The following is a 27,500-nucleotide window of genomic DNA, read 5'->3' on the forward strand; positions in this document are numbered from 1 at the left end:
ATTGCACGAAATTATAAATAAAAATACATTCCAAACTAGGTTTTTATTGAAGTTAAAGCAAAAATGATATCTCAATCGTTTTGATGTTAAGGCTGATAAACTGAATGAGAGTTAAGTTCTACTGATAAGTGATATTTTTTTTTAAAATGAGAACAAGAAGAAAGAGAAGAAAATATTTGTTAAAATCTTACTTTAAACTCGATACCTTTATGGCAAAATGAAAATAAATAAATAAAATAACGCAACCTCTCCCCCCCCCCCTCCCCTCACGCAGATATCTCTCTCTCTCTCTCTCTCTCTCTCTCTCTCTCTCTCACACACACACACACACACACACACACACACACAAACACACATACTTTCCTCTTTTTTTTTGGAAAGTTTCTCTGATTCTCTGCCATGCCTCCCCTCCCCGACAACCGAGGTGGCAACTCTGTGTGAACAAAGCAAGATGGCGGCAGGGACCTCTCTCCTTTACCTGTGCCCGATTGTTGACACTCCAAAGTTTCCATCACCGCACTGTCCAGTACAGTATTGACTGAAATAAAGAGAAAACGCCAGTCTTGCCACACTCAACCCCAAGATCAACTTTAACTGTGTAAATTTAAGAATTCATATTTTTATATATACCTAGTCAAAATCACCAAAAGAAGTAATGAGGAAGTGCGACATTTTGCTGAATGTGCGATTTCATAAAAGACAGGCGAGAGACCCACCAGTAACCTAGTCTCTTGCACACCTTTGATTTATCATGCATTGAGCTAGTGTCAAACAAGATAGTCTAAAACAAAGTACTTATCAAATTAAGTAATATGCCCAACAGAATTATTGGGTTTTTTTTAATCTTTTCATTTCAGGAGAAAGGACAAAAGATCCAACATCATCATCAAGAGTGTGTTCTTGTCACTTCAGAGATGGTGACAAAGCCAACCTGCCTGAATGGTTTGACAGAAATAAAAATAAATTGTTTCCATCAGAGCCAGAAAGAAAGAAAAGAAAAGTGACACAAGGAATTCCCACCCCATCTCAATTGGCACCAACATCAAGAAGTCCACCACCACCACCACCACCACCATCACATCATCATCATCATCATCATCATCATCATCATCATCATCATCATCATCATCAGCTCAACTCTCTTCATCATCATCACAAAGTCCCACCTTTAAAAAAACCAGATTCCTCATCATCATTATTTTCCTCCTCATCATCATCCTCATTATCTTCTCCCTCATCATCATCTCAACTCTCGTCACCATCATCACAGGATTCCATCTTAAAAAAAAAAACAGATTGTAGAACAAGTGAGGATATTTTAAATAGAACAACAAATTTAATTCAAGAACAAGAAATTACAGACAAAAATAAGGAAATAGCTAGCTTTAAAAAACCCAAGTTAGATTCAACGCACTTACACTGTTTCAAGCCTTACAGAAAAAGTTCTTCGAATGGAGACAGGTGTACATTGTTTTAAAATATTTAATATTATTGTTCAATATGTTGAGTGCTTTAGAGGTAACATTATTTATTATAGTGGATGGGAAGTTCAGGAAGAGACAGTTGCATTAAAAGACCAAATTTTCATTATTACACTTATGAAACTTAGACAGAACTACGCTAACCTTCATATTTCACAATTGTTTAGCGTTAGTGAAAGTACTATAACAAATATTATACAAACTTTTATTCATGTTTTACATAAGCCATAAGCTTCTCTTTGAAAATGTTATGAAGGTTACATGCCCTTCTAGACATAAAAATAAACTATCAGCTCCATCATCATTTTTAATTTTCCAAATTGCAGAATGATCATTGATTGTACAGATGACCAAATTGCTATTCCTAAAGAAATGGATAAACAACGGTTAACTTATTCTTCTTAGAGGTCCATGAATTCTGTTAAAGCTCTTGTTGGTCTGAGTCCAAATGGTGTGATAAGTTTTATTTCTAAACTGTATCCAGGGTCTGTCTCGGATAAGGTCATTGTACAAAATTGTGGATTACTAAAACTTTTAATTTTAAGCCCTGGAGATTTAATTTTAGCAGATAAAGGTAATAAAGGTAAAACCCCATCCTGATTCAAGATATTTTACCTCAAGGAGTAACTGTAAATATCCCTCCCTTTTTACATAATAAATTTACTGAAAATGAGATTTTATTAACAAAAGAAATTGCTTCATGTAGAATTCATGTTGAGAGGGCTAATGAAAGACTGAAAAATGTTAACATCCTCTCATATATTCCAACAATGTTAAGAGAAACATCTGATATTATTTTTCAATGTGTTGCAGCACTTGTCAATCCCCAGTCTCTTATTAAGGAGACTGCATTTTGTTAGCTTTGCCATTTATTTTGTACAACACACATATTTTGTTCATCATCATCAAATCACCATTCAAAATAATGGTTTTGTAGGTCCATACATGATTTTACAAGATAAACATGACAAATTATGGCATTGTTGTATCAATGTATGTTCAATGTCATTAACATTGTTAAATAAAACCACACAAATTAGTTTTGGACTGAATCAACCCAAGGCATCATCAAGATAGATCTGTGGAAGTAAAAGAATAAAAGATTCAAATTTAGAGCTGCGACCATGCTCAATAGGCAAAAAACAAACTAATAAAACGTCTGTTGTGGTCTTGTGGTATGACACTCGCTTTCAGATCAGAAGGTCCTGGGTTTGGGCCTCGCTCGGCGCATAGTTGAGTCCTTGGAGAAGGCTCTTTACTCACAATCTCTCACCGTACTCAGGTGTCAAATGAGTACCTGGCCGTTAACAGCGTTGTCTCTGTCCGAAAAAATTGTAATATCGCCCAACAGGCATCATGTCCCGTCTTACATGTTAAATGTTGCTGTTGGCCAGGGACCCCTTGTAAAGCACTTTGAGCACATTTAGTGGATATTACGCTGTATAAAAACTCAATTAAAAAAACAAATTAAGTGATTCTTTCATTCATCTTGCTTTGTTGATAAGGGGGAAACCCGAAACGTCCATTTTATCTGTTTTCGTATATTTAATTGAAGTTCACATTCAATTTCACAATGTTATTGATTTCTTCGAGTTTCAAGCAGCAACATTTACATTACACCTTAACCCAATAGGAAATTTAGTTTACCGTGACTAACACTGGTCTAAATAAATCCTTTATTCATCCCATAGAGGAAATTAATCTCTAGGGTCTATTCCCAGGGAAGACTGGAATAACCGCGGTGCAGCGCCGCAAATTGAGCTAGGGCGAGGTGACTTGCTCAAGGCCACACAGCGCAGCGGCGGGTGAACGAACTCGGTACCTTTCGGGTACGAAGCAAAAACCGTACCGCTGATCCACGCTGCCCCACATGAAGTATGATAAAATGTCTAGCGTGATTGGTGATTGTGATGCTCATATGAGTATTATATTAAAGGTTACAACACGATACTAAATAGTATGTAGTAGACTATAGCAACGAAAATTAGCGAAGCAAGACTAAGACCTCAAAGACTCAAAGTCCGTGGTCCATAAGATAAAAACACAATAGTTCAATGAATGACTCCCTCTCTCTCTCCCTAACTAAAATCGAACGTAAACAGTTAAATCTTTCCATTGGATATACTAAATCTGCCTAAACTCAAAGTAAACTGATTATTGTCCAACAGTAGTTTTACGGAGATGTGAGATTTTGAGAGTGAGAATGAGAAGACGAAATGACTTACCTTCACAGAATACTCTTTATTCTTCATGCTGGCTTGAACTTTGCCGAACATCAAGCCATCTGAGTAAGTGAAAGTCAAAACATGACCTGACTGATGATGATTTTCACCTCGCGAGACACTTTTATGCTCATTGGAGAAGTATTTCATAAGGGCGGTGATGGAAATAGAGTTCGTGTCAGCCATTTTTCTCGACTGTTTAGAGCCAGCCGGTTTGTTGCCATGCGTTGCTGCGCAGGATTACGTCACGACTTAGGAAGCCTATTAAGACAAAATAATGTTACCAATTTCTCCTCATGCATTCGTTAGACTATATCAATAACGACCGTGTTATCTTTACTCCTTACCCAACCAACACCTAGCTTCCCGCCTCTTCATCGCGAACTATCTTATGTATGTATTAGCTTCAGGACGGGCAAGTACGGAATCTGCCCACCCTTCCGTATTTCCTCTATAACTTAAAATTCAACTCTCTCCTTTCTCAGAAGAGTATTTCTCGTATACTAATTCAATTGTTGAGAAAACCAAAATAGTGGTTGTATTTTATATATTTATTTAGTTGTGACTTTTGAATAAAAGTGTTTTGTTTTATTAGACGGAATACAATAGAAAATTACATTGTTTTGCAAAATTATTTTGTCTGGCAATAAAAATACAGCGGTAATTACTTTAAGAATTAAAAAAAAAAGAACTAACAAATTAATTTGTTTAAAAACAAAACAAAAACCCCCCAAAACAACAAACAACACAACAACAACAACAACAACAACAACAACAACAAACAAATAAGAAAACAATTTAAATAAATGAGTTTTGAGAAGCACTAAAGAAAACGAGAAAAAAAAGAAAAGTTTAAATGGATAAACAAATATATAAAAACAACATAAATTAATACTAAATTGATATAAAATTAGTAAATTAATAAATTTAATTCAATACTGGGACATTCCCAAAGTCATTACATCAATGGTACCAGCACAAGTAAGGCAATAAATAAGAAAAAGTTCGTTTGCCAAGATCTCTATTTAGTTTTCACTGGTTAATAGGTAAGGTGGGCTCATTTGAATTAGCCCGACCTAGTACTAGAGAGGCCAGACAGCAAAAATCGGAGTTAGATCGCTGTCAGGCGACGTGACGATGAGATGACGATGTGGGCGGAGTGGAGGGGTTGGGGGGGGGGGGGGGGGGGGGGGGGGGGTGATAAAAAAGAACAGGAGCGTATCCTAGTTTATGCATTACGGGATGCATGGTGATTCGCAATCTATCAAAAATACACACAAATTGATTTCAGTACGAAGTATCAAGTTTAAGTCCTAACTTTTAAAATTATCTAATTTAAATTAGATTATTTAGGACCTGGTAATACAGCTTATAACTTGAAAAAACAGGCTGGTATTTGCCCACCCTGCCCATTATTACCAGCCGTCGTATATAAAAATCGTCACATTCGTTACGATACAACCAACAATTCTTTTCATTATGATTTCTTTTGTACATTACATAATTTAAAGAATTATTTTTGTTATAGTTATAGCCATTTTAAAAAAACTCATTTTGCTGAACAAAATTATGTATATAATTTACTTGTTGGTTTTCTCTTTGAGTAAGAAAATTCTATTTTTGAGTTTCGGGGAAAATTCTGAAAATTGTTGCTAAGGAGAGAGTTACGTTACACACATTAAAATTTATGTGTATCTCTTGTTAAAATTAATTATTACCTTGCCATGGGGGAGGGGGGGGGGTCATTACGCTGTAATCTTAGGTCGTGGAACACACACACACACACACACACACACATATATATTATATATATTATATATATATATTTATATATATATATGTATATATATTGTATATAATAATAATAATAATAATAATAATAATAATAATAATAATAATAATAATAATATAATAATAATAATAATAATAATAATATAATAATAAGAATAATAATAATAATAAGAATAATAATAAGAATAAGAATAAGAATACCTACCAGCCTAGGTTGAATGCTCTACATCTACCCACTCAAAACACATTATAAACAATCGACAGGTTACCGCTGTTCCCGAGGATTAGGGTGTGTGTGTGTGTGTGTGTGTGTGTGTGTGTGTGTGTGTGTGTGTGTAGGCGTGTGAAGACGGTTCAGACGAGGTCTGTCCTGGTGTGTCCCATAGTCTGTGGTCTGTCCAATAAGGGAGTGTAATCTATTCGTCTCTAGATCACCTGATTTCTGAGTGACCCGATTTACTGGAGTTCCCTCGGTAGATTATGACGTTTCAAGCATAATTTTCCTAAAACTAAAATAGAAACACTGCCAGGACCTTAAATAACAGGTTTGTTATTGTAAATATTTTGTTATAGATAGCATCATGGAGCAATTTACTAAATTGGTACTCTTATTTCCGGATTTTACCTCAACTTGAATAAAACATTAATTTGTTCTCGCGTTAAGATTTTTCCCGTTCTTTTCTTATGTTTGCGTGTGTGTGTGTGTGTGAGAGAGAGAGAGAGAGAGAGAGAGAGAGAGAGAGAGAGAGAGAGAGAGAGAGAGAGAGAGAGAGAAAGAAAGAAAGAAAGAAAGAGAGAGAGAGAGAGAGAGAGAGAGAGAGAGAGAGAGAGAGAGAGAGAGAGAGAGAAGGTGTGTGTGTGTTATTATGAGATATTTTGTTTATCTTTAATTTGTATGTGCGACTAAGTGGTCTAGTGGTATGACACTCGCTTTCGGATCGGAAAGTCCTGAGTTCGAGCCTCGCTCGGCGCATAGTTGAGTCCTTGGAAAAAGGCTCTTTACTCACATTATCTCACCGTACTCATGTGCAAAATGAGTACTTGGCCGTTAATAGCGTTGTCTCTGTCCGAAAAAAAGGTAATATCGCCTAACAGGCGTCATGTCTCGTCCTACATGTTAAGTGTTGCTGTTTGTAGGGACACTTTGTAAAACGCTTTAGTTTAGTAAAACGTTTAGTAGATAATGCTCTATATATAAGCTCATTTTTTTTAAAAAAAGGAGATTTGGGGGTCCCGATTGCTCAGTCGGTAAAGCATTCGCTTCGCACGCAAAGAGACTTGGGTTGATCCCAGGTGAAGTTGGGATAATTTTTTTCTGACCCTCCTGTCCAGCCAGCGGTGATTGGGTAGATCGCTCTGTTAGATCTGTAGGTATGACAGAGAGGAAATCTTGACAACATTGTCTTTGCTTGATATGTGACGCAACCACAATCGTATCGCATCGCATCGTGTCGTTCGAGAGCTAGTGCTTTAAAAACCTTTATAAATGCTTTGTGAAAGTTGCATGAATGGATACAATTCAACTTCATTATCTGATAAATGATACAATAATAGATGGCTCTATTAGATCTGTAGGAAAGTCTTAACATGTGATTGAGTAGCGTCCTATCCTAATGGTAGCAATCAATTGCTACTAACTGTCCGTTAACCGCTATAGAAATCGGGATAAACTCCGGCTCCATGGGTCTTATAAGTCTGAAGTGCTGTACTTTGTTTAGCCAGTTAACTGCCGTAATCTAGATAGATACGTTTTTTAAAAATTGGCCAAAAAACTCGTCCTTCAAATATCGATCAATTTAAACGACTCTCATCTTGTCATAAACTTTCAAACCTGGAGGCTCGTGAAGTCCCAGGTTTGAGATTTTTGCTAACGATATTTGGGCGAGTTTTCTGGCCAATTAAAAACAAACAAACAAAAAAAAAAATTAAAAAAAAAAAAAAAAAAAACAAAACAAAAAAAAAAAAAAAAAAAAAAAAAAAAAAAAGAAAAAAAAAAAAAAAAAAAAAAAATATATATATATATATTATATATATATATATATATATATATATATATATATATATATATATATATATATATATATATATATATATATATATATATATATATAATACGACAGTTGACTGATGCACAGGTTATCAAGTCTACCGTGATTTTCTCTTTTTCTTTTGGATATACATCATGACTTACGACACAGTACAGTAATACAGTGGAGTCCATTTATAACGAGTCCTGGAATAACGAGAAGTCTGTTGTAACGGCATCTTTCTAAAACCCCGGTTTTTTTTCTTCTTTATCTTTGTAAAAAAAGTATCGCTATAACGCAATCGGACAAATACGCGAGTCGGTTATAACGGAATAGTGCTGCTGACTGCTGCTGTTGTGTACAACGCAAAAGCGAATAAAACCTGGTCGGTTACGAAATGACATAATGCGTCGATGGTGTGTATAGCGAATGGGATATCCTCAGTGTGCAAACAAACAATGAAGACTGCGTGGAATGAGTTAGGAGGGGAGGGGGAGTTGGAGGGGTAGAAAGATAAGGTAGGCGCATCGCATGAAATACGCTAGCAGTGTTTGCTGTTAGGCATCGTTTACAAGAGCCTGATGTTAGGCAAGATGACTAGATGTAATCACTTACACACCAGTACAATGGCTCTCACTTCTTTGATTACGATGGGGGATGAGTTGTAGGCGGGAGGGGGGGGGGGGGGGGAGACTGTAACCTTAAAATGGACCGAATGAATGCGGGGGGAGGGCATGAGATGTGCAAGCAAGCGGAACAAACTCACGACGTAATGGGATGGGGGCGACATGGTGGTGTTATATGATGCCTTGGGTAGGGGAGAACGCAATTTGCGAGTCCCTTTCTTTCTTATTGCCAACGCCGAGCAGTCAACATCGCTAGCGCTAGTCAGTTTTAATTTAATTATCATCAGTACCAGTCAAGACATATCCTTGTTCAATACACCTTTATAATGGCCTCTAACTCTAAATCATTTATCAAGAAACGCAAATGTTTAACTCTTGAGACCAAAGCTATGTTGATTGAAGAGGTCGATAAAAAGATCCGAACAAAAGCAGAAATTTGTCGGTCGCATGACATCGCTTCAAGTACCTTACACACCATCTTGAAAGATAGAGAAACCATCATGGCGGCGTATACCAGTGGACGATTCCAGCAGGAAAGGAAGAAAATAAGAAAGCCCGATTTTGAAGACGTCGACCGCAGTTTGTTGTTATGGTTCAACCAGGCTAGGAGCCTCAGTGTCCCGATTTCAGGCCCCATCTTAATGGAAAAAGGCAATGAACTTGCAAAAACCCTAGGACACCAGAACTTTGACATGAGCATTGGTTGGTTGAATCGCTTCAAGGCCAGACACGCCATTTCAATGAAAGTTGTTTGCGGCGAATCAGCTTCAGTGTCGACCGAAACTATTGACAGTTGGAGGAAAGGTCAGCTGCAAGAAATCCTGAGGAAATACCAGCCCGGTGAAATCTTCAACGCGGACGAAACTGGGCTGTTCTACAAGTGCCTGCCAAACCGCACGCTTGCGAGACAGGGAGAGGTGTGCAGCGGCAACAAGATTCCAAAGGAGAGAATCACACTGTTAATCGCTGCCAACATGAATGGGACGGAGAAGTTGCCACTCCTCACAATAGGGAGGTTCGAGAAGCCGCGGTGTTTCAAAAACATTAAAGCTCTTCCAACAGAGTATAAATTCAACAGAAAGGCGTGGATGACAAGTACGATCTTCGAGCAATGGGTGCGGAAACTAGATAGAAAGTTTGCTCTGCAAGGAAGAAGCGTCGCACTCATTGTGGATAACTGCTCTGCGCACCCACATATGACTGATTTGAAGGCCATCCAACTGTTTTTCCTGCCGCCAAACACCACAAGTGTACTACAACCCTGTGACCAGGGGATTATCCAATCGGTTAAAGTACTCTACAGAATAATACAAAGAATAATTATAACCCAATACCCAGAGTAGGCCCGCGTAATTATTTCCCTTGAGTTTATTACATGATCTCTTATAACGAGAATCCTGCTATAACGGATTTTTCGCACCAGTCCCATACATCTCGTTACAACAGGATTCCACTGTAGTATGACAACGAGGGCCATGTTGTAGTTAGCTGAATCGGGCGGTTTATTAGCAGATTATAAAAAAAAAGGGAGAAGAAGAAGAAGAAGAAGAAGAAGAAGAAGAAGAAGAAGAAGAAGAAGAAGAAGAAGAAGAAGAAGAAGAAGAAGAGGAGAAAAATGAAGATGAGGCGGGGGAGGAGGGGAAGGATGGTAATGATGATGATGATGATGATGATGGTATTATTATTATTATTATTATTATTATTATTATTATTATTATTATTATTATTATTATTATTATTATTATTATTATTATTATTATATTATTATTTATTATTATTATTATATTATTATTATTATTATTATTATTATTATTATTATTATTATTATTATATTATTATTATTATTATTATTATTATTATTATTATTATCAGGGGCGGTTGGTCACCTTGTATTTAAGGCGGCACAAATCCGAAATACAGTATTAAATTTTATTGGTCTAGTTAATTTAACTAAACTTTGTATGTGTGTGTGTGTGTGTGTGCGTGTGTGTGTGTATGTGTGGAGGGGGGTATTGCTTGTCTTTATGTGTGCATATGTTTGCATATGTGCGTGTATTTGTGTGTGCGTGTATGTGTATGTGTTAGAATATTAACGAGACTTACTCACGTCAATGGCGTGTACTATTTGTACAAGAGGTCCATTCGTCGATCTTTCTGTAAGGCAAAATGGTCTATGACTCGATTAATGAAGTTGTTAATGGATCCTATCGTATCCTTATGGATTGTGATGCAGGTCAGAGCATTGAGACGATCCTGGCCCATTGTGGCACGTGAAGCTGTTTTAATCCTTTTCAGAGTACTAAACGATCTTTCTGCCTCCGCTGTTGTCATTGGTGTGGTAAGCGCTATCTCCAAAAATTTCGTGACTTCAACGAATGTTGTTCCTAATTCAGAGGTGCATATCAATCGGTACAACTCGATCATTGATTCGCATTGAGTAAAGGTATTATTTGAATAAAGAACTTCTAATTCTGTCGTCAGTTTAGGTTTATGAAGAATTGGGTGTAATATGTTACTGCTTCTGATATTAAATTTGTGGGAAAGGAATGAACGAAGGTCGGGAAATTGTCTACATTGAGGAGGTTAAATGAAATGACTGCGTTATGCTGACTAAACCTATCGGTAACTTGATTTGCTATTATGTCGCATGCTTCAATGGCTGCCAACTTATTTTCACTTCTGTCATCTCTTCTTCTTTTAGCTTGATGTTGCTCTTCTGGTAAATATGAACTGATTTCCATCCTAATGGAAGAAACTGCATCCTGAAATGTGTTTATTGCCCTTTCACACATGTGCGAATCAAGTGAGCGTCTCTGGAGTATTCCAAATAATATATCAACATTCATAAAGATTTTGTTGAAAACATTGAGGAAAAAAACGAATGTTTCATTTGTTAAAATGTTTAAAATGCCAGATGCTTTTTGAGTTGTATCATCGTCCCAATCTTCGTCTAATATTTTCTCAAAAAGGCTGATAAGTTCCTCCTTCTGTGCCGCTATACTAGCAATAAGACGGGATTGGAAATTCCAGCGAGTCTCTGAGGGCGTGGGTAGGGCGCGTTGGCAAAATTGACGGAAGGCGTCGACTCGTTTTGAAGAATGAGAGAAAAAAGTGGAAAATGCTATAATGTTTGCAAAGAAAATTTTACAGCCTCTAATACGTGAACACGCTTGTTTTAATACTAAATTTAACTGGTGGGCGTAACAATGAGTAAAAACAGCGTTCGGAAAAGTTTCTTTGAGCTTTGCCTGAACCCCAGAAAGTCGGCCAGACATCACAGCTGCTCCATCATATGTCTGAGCAATTAATTTCTCCTTCACATCTAGTTTCTCAAGAGCTTCCGTCAGAGTTGTTGCTAGTCCGTCAGCTGTCCTATCACTGACTTCAACAAATTCTAAAAACCTTTCAACCAGTTTCCCTCCCTTTAAAAATCTTAAAATAATAACGAACTGTGTACGTTTTCCTGCATCCGTGGCCTCATCTGCTTGAACCGAAACAAACTTTGTATTTGTAATATCACTTTTCAATTCTTCCAAATAAATATTGTACATACAGTTTAGGAGCTCGTTTTGCGTCTCCTTAGACGTATAGCGCGCTACAGTTGCTGTCTCCAAATGATTTGCAAGCAATGGATCATTTTTAGCATCTCGCGTTATAAGATCTAAAAAAACTCCACGATTGTATGATTCAGTGCTTTCATCATGACCTCTAAGGGCTATTTCATGTACACCACAAAACAAAAGAGCATCAATTATCTTGGATAAAACTTGTCTGTTAACTTTCACCTGTTCATTATAACGACTCACAGACGCAGAATGTCCTGTTTCCAACTGATTTCTTATGTCTACAACGTTGAAAAGTTTATATTTAACAGCATTTGTGACATGGCTTTTTGATTCAGAATGTTTCTTCAGTGCCTGCGAGATGTGCGCAATATCACTGAATCCTCCTGTTGTCCACTTAGAGCATACATCACCAAAAATCAAGCAATAAAAACAATGAAGCGTTTTACGGCTTTCACTGGTAGTAAGCCATTCAACAGTTTTAAAATAATCATTATTAAATCGGCGATGTCTCCTCGGTGTGTTAGAAACTAAGTTAAAATTCACTGGTTTGTGTGGACCTAAATCTTTCACCACTATTTTCTCTTGAGGGGATAAGTGTCGGAATCGATTTTCAATTAAAAAATCAACATGGTTCATGATTGGTTACAAATTACAGAAATAACTTTTTAAAATTAAATGATTCAAGAAATTTTCCAAAGATAAAAACAGGGAGGTTTCATAAACAATGACAACAGCGATAAGACATTTTCTCTGAATACTAACGATATGACACACAACTTTAGAATAATTGAAATTAAAAATACACATTAAATTCCAAACGCAAAGCACTTGTTAACTTCACACACAATCAGCGACATCTTTATAATTATACTATTAGTAGTAGACAATGCACACAATACAAGTTGAGTAGTGATAGTTGGGAGTGTGTGGGGATGAAGGACTCCGTTGGGTCAGGGATTTTTATTTATAGAACCATGGGGCTCTTCTCGGTGCATACTTTGTTTACTGTTCTTTTTGATATTTAATATATATTTAAGCAAAACCAACTATGACAAAATATATATTAATTGCCATTCTCTTCATCCGTATATCTTAGTGAAGCAAAGCCTCTTCTTTCAGTGATAAAACTGATATGGTTTTAGTTTATCCCAAGTAGGACCTCAGGGCGTGCATCGCTAGATTGGCCGTCTTGGCCTAATTATTTTAGCAGTGAAAGACAATAGTTAGTTGGGGAGGGAGGGTGGAGGGAGATTGGGGAGTGGTAACTAACTTTCTTCAAGGTACAACAGAGTATAGGATAAGGACAGGACGGCCAAACGAAGACTGGCTCATATAAACAAAAAAACTTCCCCGCCACACCACACCCTCCGCTCATTGTCACCCGCGCAGGCAACGGGGGAAAGATGAAACGTGCCGATTTGACGCCACCTTCGTGGAGCGACGCACGAGTCATCAATAAATATTAAATTCAAAACAAAAAGCAGTATGTGCTAGATTTTTAATTTTATCAAAATTTTAAAATTGAAGTTTTTTGTTGGGTTGACATGCTAATCTACGGAAAATATAGGGCGGCACAAAACAACTTCGCTCTATTGACCGACCGCCAGTGATTATTATTATTAATATCATTATTATTATTATTATTATTATTATTATTATTATTATTATTATTATTATTATTATTATTATTATTATTATTATTATTATTAGGTATTAACAATAAAAATAATAATAATGTTAACAACAAGAACAATAATAATAATAATAATAATAATAATAATAATAATAATAATAATAATAATAATAATAATAATAATATAACATAATAATAATAATAATAACAATAATAATAACAATAACAATAACAATAATAATAATAATAATAATAATAATAATAATAATAATAATAATAATAAAGAAGAAGAAGAAGAAGAAGAAGAAGAAGAAGAAGAAGAAGAAGAAGAAAACAATAATAATAATAATAATAATAATAATAATAATAATAATAATAATAATAATAATAATAATAATAATAATATAATAATATTAATAATAATAATAATAATAATAATAATAATAATAATAATATCATCATCATCATCATCATCATCATCATCATCATCATCATCACCATCATCAAATCCATACAAAATACAGTATTATTTATATAATGTACAAGTCGCCTGGCTTGTTTCCTTTCTGAACTAGAAGCCATATAATATCCGTCTCGGTATATTGTCAGGAAATCACCTACAAGTGAATCTAGTTGGGTTTGGCACTTACGATAATGGTCACCAATCCGGTCAATGACCAAGCGTGATATCACTTGACTCCGTTACACCGTAGGCACCTATCGACCAACACTCCACAATCAATACCATGTTGGACATAATGGGGATATTATATCAGAAAAGTAGGTGGAGCAGGTATTTATGTTGATAATAATTTAATGAAGTGAGTAGAGAAGGAAACAGGAGAATAGAGAATAAAAAATTTGAAGCGATGGGGAGTCGAACCAACGAACCAACTGTTACTCCGAATCTCTTGAACTTGAAATGAAAATTGCCTGTTGATTGTTAGCTTTGTCCTTCACAGGCAGTTAGACATTTATTGTTGCACATAAATGACTATGAAGCGCCTGCAATATGTAATTATTAATCAAATAACCTTTAAAAAAAAAAAAATTATGTTTGGTTTCGTCAAGGATGTGCAAAGTGCATTAATAAATTTAGTTCATTTTTCTTTCACATTTTTTTTTTCAATTAAAGGGAATCAATCAAAACAATTACTTCATCTCATCATTGAAGAGTTATTTCCCTGATAAATGTTAGGATGCAAAGTCGAGACGAACATTTCATGTATGAATGGAAGGATTGAGTGTTAGGTTGATGGCAGAGTGAGTTCATCCGTGGGGAGCAGAGTCGTGACGCCACACCTTCTTCCCCTGTTCCGGTTCAAAACTCCTTGGAAATGCGTAACCAGTCCGCCGGACGAAGGACTTACGATGAATAGGTTACACATTGAATCATATCAGGTGGCATAACCATTCAGTAGCAGGATGTAGAGGCAGCTTTTTTATGATTACGGGGCGTAAAAGTAAAAGAGCAAGGTAGATGATCTCTTTTGATGCTGTGAATTTAGCTAAAATACTCACAACATCCGTCCATATAGCGTACTAACACACAAAACTATTTTATCTTGAACGGCTGTCTAAAAAAAAAACAACAACAAAGAGCTGAGTGACTTCAATTTCGTACTACCTTATTTTGAGGACCAGCATTTATTTAGGCTAGAAAATAAAATACCATAAGATAAGTTGCACAAGGCACGTATCCAGTCCTCCATAGGACTAGTTTTACACTTTCAATGAGATTAGAACATGTATTAACACCACACTGTTGTTTCTTATTGATAGTCATGAATTAGTCGGGTTCGATTCGCAGTGTGATCATAATAATAATAATAAAAATAATAATAATATAATAATAATAATAATTAATAATAATAATAATAATAATAATAATAATAATAATAATAATAATATAATAATAATTAATAATAATAATAATAATAATAATAATATATAATAATAATAATAATAATAATAATAATAATAATAATAATAATAATAATAATAATAATAATAATAATAATAAATAATAATAATGTAATGCTGTGGTGGTGGTGGTGATGGTTGTAGTTGTGGTAGTGATGATGATGTGGTGATGGTGGTTGTAGTAGTAGTGGTAGTGATGATGATGATGTGGCAGTTGTAGTAATAGTAGTAGTGATGATAATGTGGTGGTGGTGGTTGTATTAGTAATAGTGGTAGTGATGATGTGGTGGTTGTGCTTAGTAGTAGTAGTAGTAGTAGTAGTAGTAGTAGTAGTAGTAGTAGTAGTAGTAGTAGTAGTAGTAGTAGTAGTAGTAATAGGCTAGAGCATGAAATTACGTGTAAAAAGTAAAAATAATATGATATAAACACAATTAATTAAGGATAATCCAACATGAAGTAGAAAATATGTATAATATATCACAGTAAAGAGTCCAAAGAGAATAAAGACACGTTGCAACCAAAATAAAATTCAAGCTCTGCGGCGCAGACTGCGCTCGAAACAGTAAAATCGAAAGTGGATCGATTAGGGTTGATCAATAGAGGTGTTTGGGTTTGATGTCTGAAATTATAGTTACAATGGGATAAGACCCTATACTAACTTAAAATGGGATCATCTGGACTTTTAAAAAAATTACATTTGTTATAATCTTTTATGTGTTCTGTCGCGGTGACTCTTTTATTCCGTTCCAGAAAAGACGGCAAATTACTCGGTTCATCGTTACCTCTGACTTTGTTTAGGTTGAGCAACCAAGAATCTATTTTGACCTTCACCTTCGTCCCCTCAACCAATCAGATGTCGAGTTAATTTTAACCATGTAAACAACTTTTTCGAGAAAGTCCCACATGTTTCGCTCTGCTTCATGAAAAATAACGAACTTGTGAGTTGCACCAGTCACCAGTATAAAAGCCGGTTGTTCTCTCCAGCACGTCAAACCTAACCAGAAATCTGCAACGGAATTGACAAAGTCTTGATACAAAAAAACATCTCAGTAGCTGTTATACTCTTTGTGTCTGAAGAAGTCAAGTGAACTTTCTAGCCGATCAGTTTTCATACCTCGGATATCGTTCAAGTTCAAGATTAAAAACCTGTTGTATTGAATTTACTTTTCACTGCATAATCCGGACAAAATAAAGGTAAGTCTTCAACTATAACTATGTTAAGTCTAAAATCGTCCTCTTTTCATGGTTTCCAAATGTAACCCGTAATCATTTTTTTTTTTCGGCATTCAGATTAGGACTGCTTCTCATGTCCATCGTTTAAAGGGGATACGCCGGGTACTCATTTACATGTTAGTCAAGTAAAGTTATACACGTAATGAGAACTTGAACAAGTCTAGCAGTCATCACTATTAATACATATCGACATGCTGCCTTCTGCGCTGCTCAATTTGAATCGACATTATGAAATTTAAAATAAAAAAGTTTTAAAGGCTTTATCATCACAACCCTTGACTTATGTAACTACAGAATTCTTAAGAAATACCAGCTGTCATAGTTTTAAGTGTATATCAGAACATTCGGCTCACGAGAATTTAGATCAGTTCTAATTCAGGACTGAGTTAAGATTTTCAACCCCTTTTAATCATTATCAATATTGTGTTCATAGCTGAGTCATTAAGTTAAGTCAAGCAGAAAATGTTTTATAGACATGAAATAATTGTTACTGACCATTTAAAGTTTAGAGACTAGACTGAACTCTGCTCCATGAACCTTTTGCTACTACTTATAATGTATTGTTTTTAACTTAACTTCATTCTATGTAAAATAATTTTTACCTTCGTAATACTCTTCAACAGTCGTAATGTCACTTCCCTCGTAATAACACATGGTAACTTCGTAACTGGCAACTGGCTCTAAACTATCGGAACAATGGCGGACGCCCTATGAAATATTTCTCCGACGAGCATAAAAGCGTATCCAGAGGAAAAAAACATAAATCTGATCATGTTTTGACTTTTACACATTCTGATCACGAGACAAATGAAAAGTTCTAACCAGCATGAAGAATAAAAGTACCGATTTTCTTTGTTTAGAACCACGATGGCCGCCGTTGGTGGGCGACGTGACATCAGACCATTGAATCATATTGCAAAAAATATGATATAAATATATTCATACATCTGTTTGTGCATTTTTATTTTGCTAATCTTAGTCTCCCATTATATTCCTAAATCACATTTGTGTAGTGGATTGTCATAGTTTGCTCAGTGCTTCGTTTTGCACCGCTGATTTTTATTTTCCCACGTTGACACGCCTTCGGAAAAACAAACAAACAACACTTTGTTTTATTCCACCACCTGCAAGTTATCCATTGTACATCTTTTTCACATCATCATCATCTTGCAATATCCATCGTTCCATATTATCAGGTGCTTTGACAGTGGAGTACTGTACCTAAGAGACAATTATAAGACCAGAAAATACGAATCTCCATAATTGTCAATCATTTTATTAATGCCCACATCCACTCTAGCTTGACGTTTAAGTGGTCCACTGCACCAACTACATGTTGTTATTTCACAAAGGGTAACAGATTGTGCTTCATGGCACATATATGTTGATATGATAATCGGCTTGCAACCTGTAGGTTTGATATTTGAATCCTTCTGTGGGTGTTGCAAAGTAAGAGGCTCTTTGCTCACAAGTACTTTCCATACTCAAGTGTAAAATGAGTACCCGGTCAATACGGAGTTGCTCCTAAAAAATGGGTATAATTGTTCCTTGCCGTTTGCTCGCCTCAACTTACATATTTAGTGTAATTAGCTTTGGAGCCCTTGTAAAGTGCCTTTAGCTCATATTGTAGACATTGCACCATATTAAAGCTCACATTTTTAAAAGAAAAAAAAATGTTATGTCATGAAAATTTAAATGTATGTTGTGGACGACATGACATCTGAAAATAAGAAGTTAGCAAAGGGACTTTTGAGGACTGCCAGTTATATTTGACTGACCTTTGATTCATGCTTCAGTAAATTACTTTTTTTTTCTCTCTCTCTTTTCCTTTCTCTTCAGATGACAAAATCCCCTGCTGTTGGAATCGACCTTGGCACGACCTACTCGTGTGTAGGTGTGTTTCAGCATGGCAAAGTGGAGATCATTGCCAATGACCAGGGAAATAGGACAACGCCCAGCTATATTGCATTCACTGACTCGGAGAGATTAGTGGGAGATGCAGCCAAGAACCAGGCAGCCCTCAACCCAGCCAACACCATCTTTGATGCCAAACGACTCATTGGCAGGAAATTCACTGACTCTAGTGTGCAAGGTGATATGAAGCACTGGCCATTCAGAGTAGTTCAGGATGGTGGAAAGCCAAAGATCAAAGCAGAATATAAAGGTGAAGACAAGGTATTTGCTCCAGAGGAGTTAAGTTCCATGGTTTTAACGAAAATGAAGGAAACTGCGAGGGATATTTGGGTCAGGCTGTGAAAGATGCTGTGATCACTGTCCCTGCATACTTCAATGACTCACAGAGACAAGCTACTAAAGATGCCGGGGTCATTGCTGGTCTCAACGTTTTAAGAATCATCAATGAACCCACTGCTGCTGCTCTGGCTTACGGATTGGACAAAGGTATGAAAGGAGAAAAGAATGTTCTCATATTCGATTTGGGAGGAGGTACCTTTGATGTCAGCATTCTCACTATTGATGAAGGCTCCATGTTTGAAGTAAAGGCAACTTCAGGAGACACTCACTTGGGAGGAGAGGATTTTGATAACAGACTGGTAAAACACTTTACTGAGGAGTTCAAAAGAAAATATAAAAAAGATATGGCTAACAATGCAAGAGCTATGAGACGTCTCCGAACAGCTTGTGAACGTGCGAAGAGAACTCTGTCCAACAGTACTGAGGCTTCCATTGAGATAGATGCTCTTTTTGAAGGTGTAGACTATTACACCAAGATCACAAGAGCCAGATTTGAAGAACTATGCGGGGACCTGTTCCGTTCAACACTGGAACCTGTGGAGACGGCTCTTCGAGATGCAAAGCTAGACAAATCTAAAATCAATGAGGTTGTCCTTGTGGGAGGATCAACAAGAATCCCTAAAATCCAAAAACTACTTTCAGACTTTTTTGGTGGTAAAGAACTGAACAAATCCATCAACCCAGATGAAGCTGTGGCTTACGGGGCTGCAGTTCAGGCTGCAATTCTTACGGGTGACCAAAGTGACACCATTAAAGACGTTCTACTGGTAGACGTGGCTCCCCTCTCCTTGGGTATTGAGACAGCAGGAGGCGTCATGACCACTCTCATCAAACGAGGCACTACCATCCCAACTAAAGCTTCCAACACATTTACAACTTATTCTGACAATCAGCCAGGTGTCAGCATTCAAGTTTATGAAGGAGAGAGAACTATGACTAAGGACAATAATAGCCTTGGGAAATTTGAATTGAGTGGAATTCCTCCAGCTCCTCGAGGTGTCCCACAGATTGATGTAACATTCGACATTGATGCCAATGGAATCCTTAATGTCAGCGCCAAGGATAAAGCCTCAGGAAATACCAACAAAATCACCATAAAAAATGATAAAGGACGTTTGTCTCAGGCAGAGATAGATAGAATGGTTTCTGATGCAGAGAAATTTAAAGAGGAAGATGAGAGACAGAAGGAAAGAGTTTCTGCCAGGTACAATCTTGAAAGTTACATCTACAGTGTCAAACAAGCCCTGGAATCAGCCCTGGACAAACTATCATCTGAAGAAATTGACCAGGCACGGTCTGCATGTGACAAAGAATTGAAGTGGCTTGATGGAAATTCTCTGGCAGAAAAGGAAGAATTTGAAAGTCACTTAAAAGACCTACAAAGTATCACAACACCTATCATGACAAAGTTGCATTCACATGGTCAAGGACAGCAAAATGGCACTTCATCTCAAGGTCATGGCGGGCCAACTGTTGAGGAGGTTGACTAAATTCTTTGACCAGTGTATGTCTGTGTGTAAACAAATGTATGAAATGTAATAGATAGCGCTTGAAACAGGAGATTGAGTGAGTGAATGATACCGACTTAGATTATGTGGAGTGATGAAGTAAGCAATAGATAGGTAGATGGATAGAGAGATATAGAAAAAAGAGAGAGAGAGAGAGAGTAGAGAGATATAGAAAAAAAAAGAGAGAGAGAGAGAGAGAGAGAGAGAAGAGAGAGAGAGAGAGAGAGAGAGAGAGAGAGTTCAAATTATTAGATCTTAACACTTGCTTTGTTTACTCAAAATGCTTTCATTGGTTGTTCATTTAAAAAAAGATATTATTACAAAACAATTTTCTTATTTACTGCTGAGTTTTTAAGCTTAGTTATAAATTGCAATTTGTTTGCTACCTCTAAACTTAAGCATTTCATATCGTTTAAAAATAATATCAACGCTTGTTATCTTTTTCTTCTTTGAAATTCTTTAACATTTATTTGTTATTCTAGTCAATGATGCATATTGTTATCATTCCATCCATTTACATACTTTACCTCATATTTTATATTTCCATGTTTTGTTGTTCAATAATAACTTCACGGAGACGCAAAGTTTGTTCTTACATTTCATTCTTTTGTTAAAAGTAAAAGTGTATTAATTTTTAAAATAGAGATTTGATTTTATGTCATAAATAACAATTTAAAATACAATGTGTAATAGATTAACTCAACCTTGTAAGGCATCTATTGTGGAATATAAAACGTTAAAAATATGTGAGAGTATGAATTGAATTCGTACGTTGTTATGAATTTATAATTCAGAGAAGGATGCATAGGCACAGTAGCGAACAATAATTACAGTAAATTTTTGTCAAATTAACTTTAAATTCAAATAGTTCGAGCTCTTTTTTCTTGTCCCCATTTTATAAGATTATTCATTTCATTGTCCACAGTTACAGGATCACGATCACCTGTCTCTGTTTTTTTTTTTTTAATGATCATAAGATTGGAGGGAATAATTGGACAAGCATTTGATAATCCGCTGTTAATATTAATTTATAAAAAGGAAAATGGAATTCTTGTTATACTAATCATTTGGTAATGCAATGCTCATGTATATTTATTATTCAACTTGTTGTTGCTTATGAGATGTTTAAGCTTTTTTTTATTTTATTGTATTTTGCTACCTACTTTTTGTAATAAAGTTGTTAGAAAATTATCTAAGATTGTCCAATTACTCATTTGTCTACTTGCTTAATTGTTCTTAGGTCTAAAAACAATGCATTATTATATGGCAACTAAATAATCGTAACCATTGTTATGCACCTTGATGATAATCTCTTGCTTGGTGGGATTCCTGACCTCCCATAGTGGGCAGGGAGGCACTGTCTTCTATCCCCTATATATTTTCCAACATGCTTTCTGCCTTTGTCTTGGAATGAGATTACTTGGCTTTGTCCTGGCCGTGGCCGGATATCCTGGCTGGGAGGAAACAGTCAAATGTATAGTTAGGGTTTTGGAGATGATATTTTTTCCTTGTAAATCATCTCTCTGTTACGCACTGTATTATGTTTTGTATACATATGAGATATGATTTGTAAACATTTGAGTGTATTCCTCTTCTTAGTAGAGACCTGTGCTTGTGTCTGGGTGAGACTTTAAGGTGATCTCATACTTTGATAGTGTGCTCTTGAAATCTACCTCTGTTTCCTATTTGAACCAATTCCCCTTTGTCTTCCCTTTTCTTAGGTGCTTTAATTGAAATTCTAGAACTTATTACTATCCCATTTTCTTCCTTTTTACTGGCGCTGATATGACCTTAATGTGTTGCAAGCTCCTTAAAACCATTAAAAACAAAGTTCTTAGCTCTAAAAACAATGCATTATATTGCAACTAAATAATCATAACCATTGTTATGCACCTTGATGATAATCTCTTGCTTGGTGGGATTCCTGACCTCCCATAGAGGCAGGGAGGCCCACACTGTCTTCTATCCCTCTATACATTTTCCAACATGCTTTCTGTCTTTGTCTTGGAATGAGATTACTTGGTTTTGTCCTGGCCGTGGCTGGGAGGGAAGCAGTCAAATGTATTGTTAGAGTAATAGGAGATGATATATTTTTGTCGTGTAAATCATCTCTCTGTTATGCACTGTTATTTTTTTGTTTTATTTACATATATATCATGGTTTCTGAGTGGGGTTCCGGACCTCCCACAGTGGGCAGGGAGGTAGGTACTTCCTGTGTCTTCTATCCCCCTACATATGTTTTTCAACATGCTTTCTGTCTTTGTCTTGGAAAGAGATTACTTGGTTTTGTCCTGGCCCTGGCCGGAAACCTTTGCCGGGAGGAAACAGTCAAATGTATAGTTAGGGTTTTGGAAGATATATTTTGTCTTGTAAACTATCTCCCTGATGTGCACTATAATTTTTGTTTCACACACACACACACACACACACACATATATATATATATATATATATATATATATATATATATTTATATATATAAACATTTGGGTTTGAGTGTGTTCCTTTTAGTGGGGACCTGTGCTTGTGTCAAGATGAGGCATATTAGATGATCTCAGACTACATGAAGCTGATTGTGTGCTCTTGGAATCTACATCTGTTTCCTATTTGAACTCATTCCCTTTTGTCTTCCTTTTTCTGGATATTTTAATTGTAATTACAGAACTTTTTTCTCTCCCATTTTCTTCCTTTTTACTGGCGGTGATATGACAAATGTGTTGCAAGCTCCATAAAACCCTTAAAAACAAACATTAAAACGTATTATGGTTAGAAAACATTTGAGTGTGTTCCTCTTAGAGGGGACCTGTGCTTATTTCAGGATGAGACATTTAGTGATCTCAAACTAAGAGGTACACTGATTGTGTGCTCTTGGAATCTACACCTGTTCCTTAATTCCCCTTTGTCTTAGGTGTTTTTCAAGCATTTTTCCCTTTTTACTGGCACTGATATGACCTAAATGTTGTAAGCGCCATAAAACCCTTAAAAACAAACAAAAAAAAAAAAAAACTTGGGGAAAGACTATTTGCATACTTCTCTGTCCCTGGCAGTGATTTGGTTAGCTTAGTCTGTTAGATTAAGTGGAAAGTATTTTGCATAAGACTAGCATCCTACCCAAAAGGTAGCAGTAGCAAGCAATTGTTACTATCTGGTTAACGTTTCAGAAACATATACACTGTAATCCGGGTCTATGGTTCTTACAGTGACTACTAATTTTGTCAGGAATCCTGTGTCTGTGACTGGGTTGGAATTGAAGTAGTCTCAGATCAGAGACATGGATATGCTCTGAAATTTACCTCTGATTTCTGCTTGAATTAGTCTTCTTTTTCTTTCTTTTTCTTGAGCGCCTGTCAGAGAACTATGACTATCCCATCATCTTTTAACGAATACTAAAATGAAATTGAAATGTAGCAATGACCCTAAATGTCTTTAAAAAGAAGTACAGGAAAGGCACCCTAAATGTGCTTAGAAGAGAGTTCTGTCCAACAGCAGTGGGACTTTCATTGAGATGATCTGTTTGAAGGTGCAAACTTTTACACAAGATCACAAGAGCCAGATTTGAAGAACTATGCAGTGTTCCTTTCAACACTTTGCGAATACTTTGCCTCTTCGGGCAATTGGTTGATGAGCTTTGGACGGATCTCTCTCTTCATTCCTGGGTGGGGTCTTTTGACATCCTATGGAGGGCAGGCGGTCCCTTGCTGTGTCTTCTATCCCCCTTTATCTATTTTCGGAGTTGCATAACAGAGAAATGATTTACAAGGAAAAAAATATCATCTTCCAAAATACTAACTATACCTTTGACTTTCCCTCCCCCCCCCCCCCCCCCCCCCCCCCCCAGGGCCAGGACAAAAGCAATAATCTCATTTCAAGACAAAGACAGAAAGCATGTTCGAAAACATATAGTGGGATAGAGACGGCACAGAAAGTGCCTCCCTGCCCATTTTGGATGTCAGAGTCAGAAAACCCCTCCCAGGAACCTAAAAGCCCCATCTACAAATCATCATAGGATCCCGCCAAAAAGTGAACTCTCAAATTACATATCAATATGTAAAATATACATGTAAAGTGTTGATTTAAGAGAAAAAAAAAGATAAATCAGACCAACTATCTCCATATCAGCAAAGGCCACCCGGCAGGGCCCAGGTGAAACCAAATAGTCTCAATCTAGTTAGACATAAAGGAACATGGAAAGGGCAATAAATGGTATTCGGGGATAGAAGAGGAAACTATGAAGAACCCACCAGGCCAGGGTCAACAATGTTCTCTCGCCCTAAACCAGTTAAAACAAATAAAAATAGTCAAGTGGAATGGAAGCTAAGCTTAAATTTAATTAATGAAGACAAATGATGTGTATGTTTTGGGTTTCCCGTTTATAATCAAAACACGAGAAATGAAACACTAAAGATGACTGCGGGTTGAGAAGATGGCATTGTTAAGGCTGCCATTACATTTGACTGTTATTTATTTCTTTGAGCATTAAGCTGCAATGTTTGCATTAACTCACTCAAACCTAACAATGACTATCTCAGTATTTCGCCCAGGTTACTTTAAACCCATCAATATAAAATACACATTTTTCTGAGACTAATTCATGATGAAAGCCAGTGGCTCTGATTGATTCGAAGTGGAATTCCAACAGAAGCTGTTAACATCATTGGTAACAAAGGTAGAGAAAAAAAATATTGCTACAAGTGTTTTTTTTGGAGGACTGCATTGCATTACTGATATATTTTGAACATCAGTTCTTTTAAAAAAAACTGACAATAACAAAACCAAGTGGTATGTGAATCAAACTTTAATAAAAGATGATATCCTGACATTAGACACAGACATGACAAAAACATTGTAGTACAGGACACCTTACACAAATCAACCATGGCCGACTTAATGTTGTTTTTTTCTCTGGCTAGTCCTAAAAATTTTTTTCACAAAGATAAAATTTTGTACATGAAGCACCATGCTCTCAGTTTAAAAATGATAAAAGTTATTCTTTATGATTGAAGAATTCGAAAATCATAGTCATCATTAGGACTAGCTGGAGAAAAAAACAACATTAAAAGTTGTCCTCCTTATATGATGAAAAGTCACTATAAATGGGCGAAATGTGCAGCATTGACTGGTGTAGCTAATCTTATGAAGGGTAGTGATTATAATGAAAATAGATTTCTTGTCAAGCCTTGTTCCATTATGTTTACACCGACTACACGGCTTGGTTGTTTATTGGGGCCACACTGCATTTTGTGAATGATTTATGTGAACGTTAGATTTGATGTTGTTGAATAATCTGCTAGTAGTTGTGTGGTGTATGACAAACAGGAAGCACAGTGGTGTATCTCAAGTATCTGTTGTGGTACACTGCAGAGACCACTAGTCTGCAGCAGTCCTCTTGAGAGGTGCATGGATAAATAAATCATTACTATTTTTGTATTACCAGTTTAGATGAAACTAAATCATTTCCTTTTCTAGGCGACTTATACTATGTGAAACTTCTTTTTCTGTATTCACACAGATCAAATAATCATGAAGCAAACAACAACAAAAAACAAACGACTTTGGGAAAAAAAAGGGGAAGGCGACATCAGCTTCTTCTTGCTCGCCAAAATCGATCAATAAAAAGTACATCCTCATCACCTAGTCTACCTTCTCCACAACCTAATTCGTCAGCGTCGCCATCCCCCCATCAACCTGAAATGCAAGACACAGAAGACCAGAAAATAGCTTTTGGAACATTGCATTCTTCAAACAACGCAAAATGCAAATGAAAGTGCACACTCAGTCATCTGGGATCGATGCCCAAAACACCAGTTCGTCAACAGAAGTCGACTCTTGATTGCTGTCTCTGTTGGGGTTGCAGAGTGCAACTTTGGTGCAACTGCCTCACACATATTTTTAGAAAAACAAAGATTACCGATTGGTGGCGGTGGGGAGACGGTGCGTCGTGGTAAAAAGCATGACCAGACAAGAACAGTTAAGTCGGATGCAGCAGCTACAGAAAAAGCACGCAAACATCGCCAGATCAAAGCAGAGGCCAAGCAGAGGGAGGGGAAGAGACTTATTGAGGTCCATGGACAGTTTTATGCTACTGGCAATGGGGACTAGATGTTGGGTTCAATTTTTAACATTTTTTCTTAGAGGGTTGGGTTATCAATTCTGACTGTGTTGTTGTCACAATTATCTTAGTTTATTTTACTTTTATTGAAAATAATGACAACGTCCTAAAGTTTCAGAATATATATGGTTTAGTGCTTAATATATGCGTCTGGCCTCAGATTTGGGAATTTGAATTCTTTTTTTGCGTTTTTCTCGAAACGTCATTTTTTACTAATTTTACCCAATATTTTGAGTAGAATTCTAAGAGTTGAAACAAGAACAGGCTGATATTTTAACACAATGTTAATTAAATGTGCCTGTTTGTATGTAAAGAGATTTTGTACTTATTTTATATGGTTTTTGAGTTTGAGGATGTTTTATATGTCGTAGCGTTGAAAAATCGGATAACCAAATAATATAGCCAAATAAGCCAACTTTGAGGCTTGATATTTCACAATTAAATTTAAATAATTGAATTCTGATTCTGTAAGGTGTTAAAAGACGACTACATGAGTTGTCATGTGGAATATTATGACTTTGATATGAATGGTTTGTGAGTTCTACCCAACACAAACCCCTTTAAAAATGTTGAGTCGGCATTTTAATTAGGTCACTACGAGCAAGAAAGATATGAAAATTTATTTTTAAAGGTTTAGGGTAGTTTATATCAATCATTTTATCCCATAAATGCATACAAACATGCAAAAAAGCAAGAAAATTAGAGAGAGAGAGAGAGAGAGAGAGAGAGAGAGAGAGAGAGAGAGAGAGAGAGAGAGAGAGAAGGAGAGAGAAGAGAGAGAGAGAGGAGAGAGAGAGAGAGAGAGAGAGAGAGAGAGAGAGATGTGTGTGTGTGTTATTATGAGATATTTTGTTTATCTTTAATTTGTATGTGCGACTAAGTGGTCTAGTGGTATGACACTCGCTTTCGGATCGGAAAGTCCTGAGTTCGAGCCTCGCTCGGCGCATAGTTGAGTCCTTGGAAAAAGGCTCTTTACTCACATTATCTCACCGTACTCATGTGCAAAATTAGTACTTGGCCGTTAATAGCGTTGTCTCTGTCCGAAAAAAAGGTAATATCGCCTAACAGGCGTCATGTCTCGTCCTACATGTTAAGTGTTGCTGTTTGTAGGGACACTTTGTAAAACGC

The 27,500-nt window shown here is 36.3% G+C and overlaps 1 protein-coding gene, 2 long non-coding RNA genes and 1 pseudogene across 4 annotated transcripts in view; 3 read left to right on the forward strand and 1 right to left on the reverse strand.

The window, feature by feature from the left end:
* LOC144976238 (uncharacterized) overlaps positions 1-995 on the forward strand; it is a 1,339-nt gene extending 344 nt beyond the window's left edge. Inside the window, exon 2 of the long non-coding RNA XR_013646074.1 lies at positions 858-995. This is a non-coding gene — a long non-coding RNA (uncharacterized LOC144976238). The remainder of the gene's footprint in view (positions 1-857) is intronic.
* Positions 1-27,500, forward strand: part of LOC144977331 (neuroguidin-like) — a 197,343-nt gene that overhangs the window by 108,087 nt on the left and 61,756 nt on the right. The gene's annotated exons all lie outside the window — the stretch shown is intronic.
* LOC144977324 (uncharacterized) lies at positions 1,151-3,965 on the reverse strand. The gene is made up of 2 exons (XR_013646295.1): positions 3,707-3,965; positions 1,151-2,560 (listed from the first exon to the last, which is right to left on the reverse strand). It is a non-coding gene; the product is annotated as an uncharacterized LOC144977324 (long non-coding RNA).
* LOC144977325 (heat shock protein 70 B2-like) lies at positions 16,325-20,471 on the forward strand (annotated as a pseudogene). Its single transcript, XR_013646296.1, has 2 exons — positions 16,325-16,463; positions 18,342-20,471. The product of XR_013646296.1 is annotated as a heat shock protein 70 B2-like (transcript).

Source organism: Berghia stephanieae, chromosome 7 (genome assembly GCF_034508935.2).
Source record: "Berghia stephanieae isolate SIO BIC M18660-M18661 chromosome 7, UCSD_Bste_1.3, whole genome shotgun sequence".
In the NCBI taxonomy this organism is placed as follows: Eukaryota; Metazoa; Mollusca; class Gastropoda; order Nudibranchia; family Aeolidiidae; genus Berghia; species Berghia stephanieae.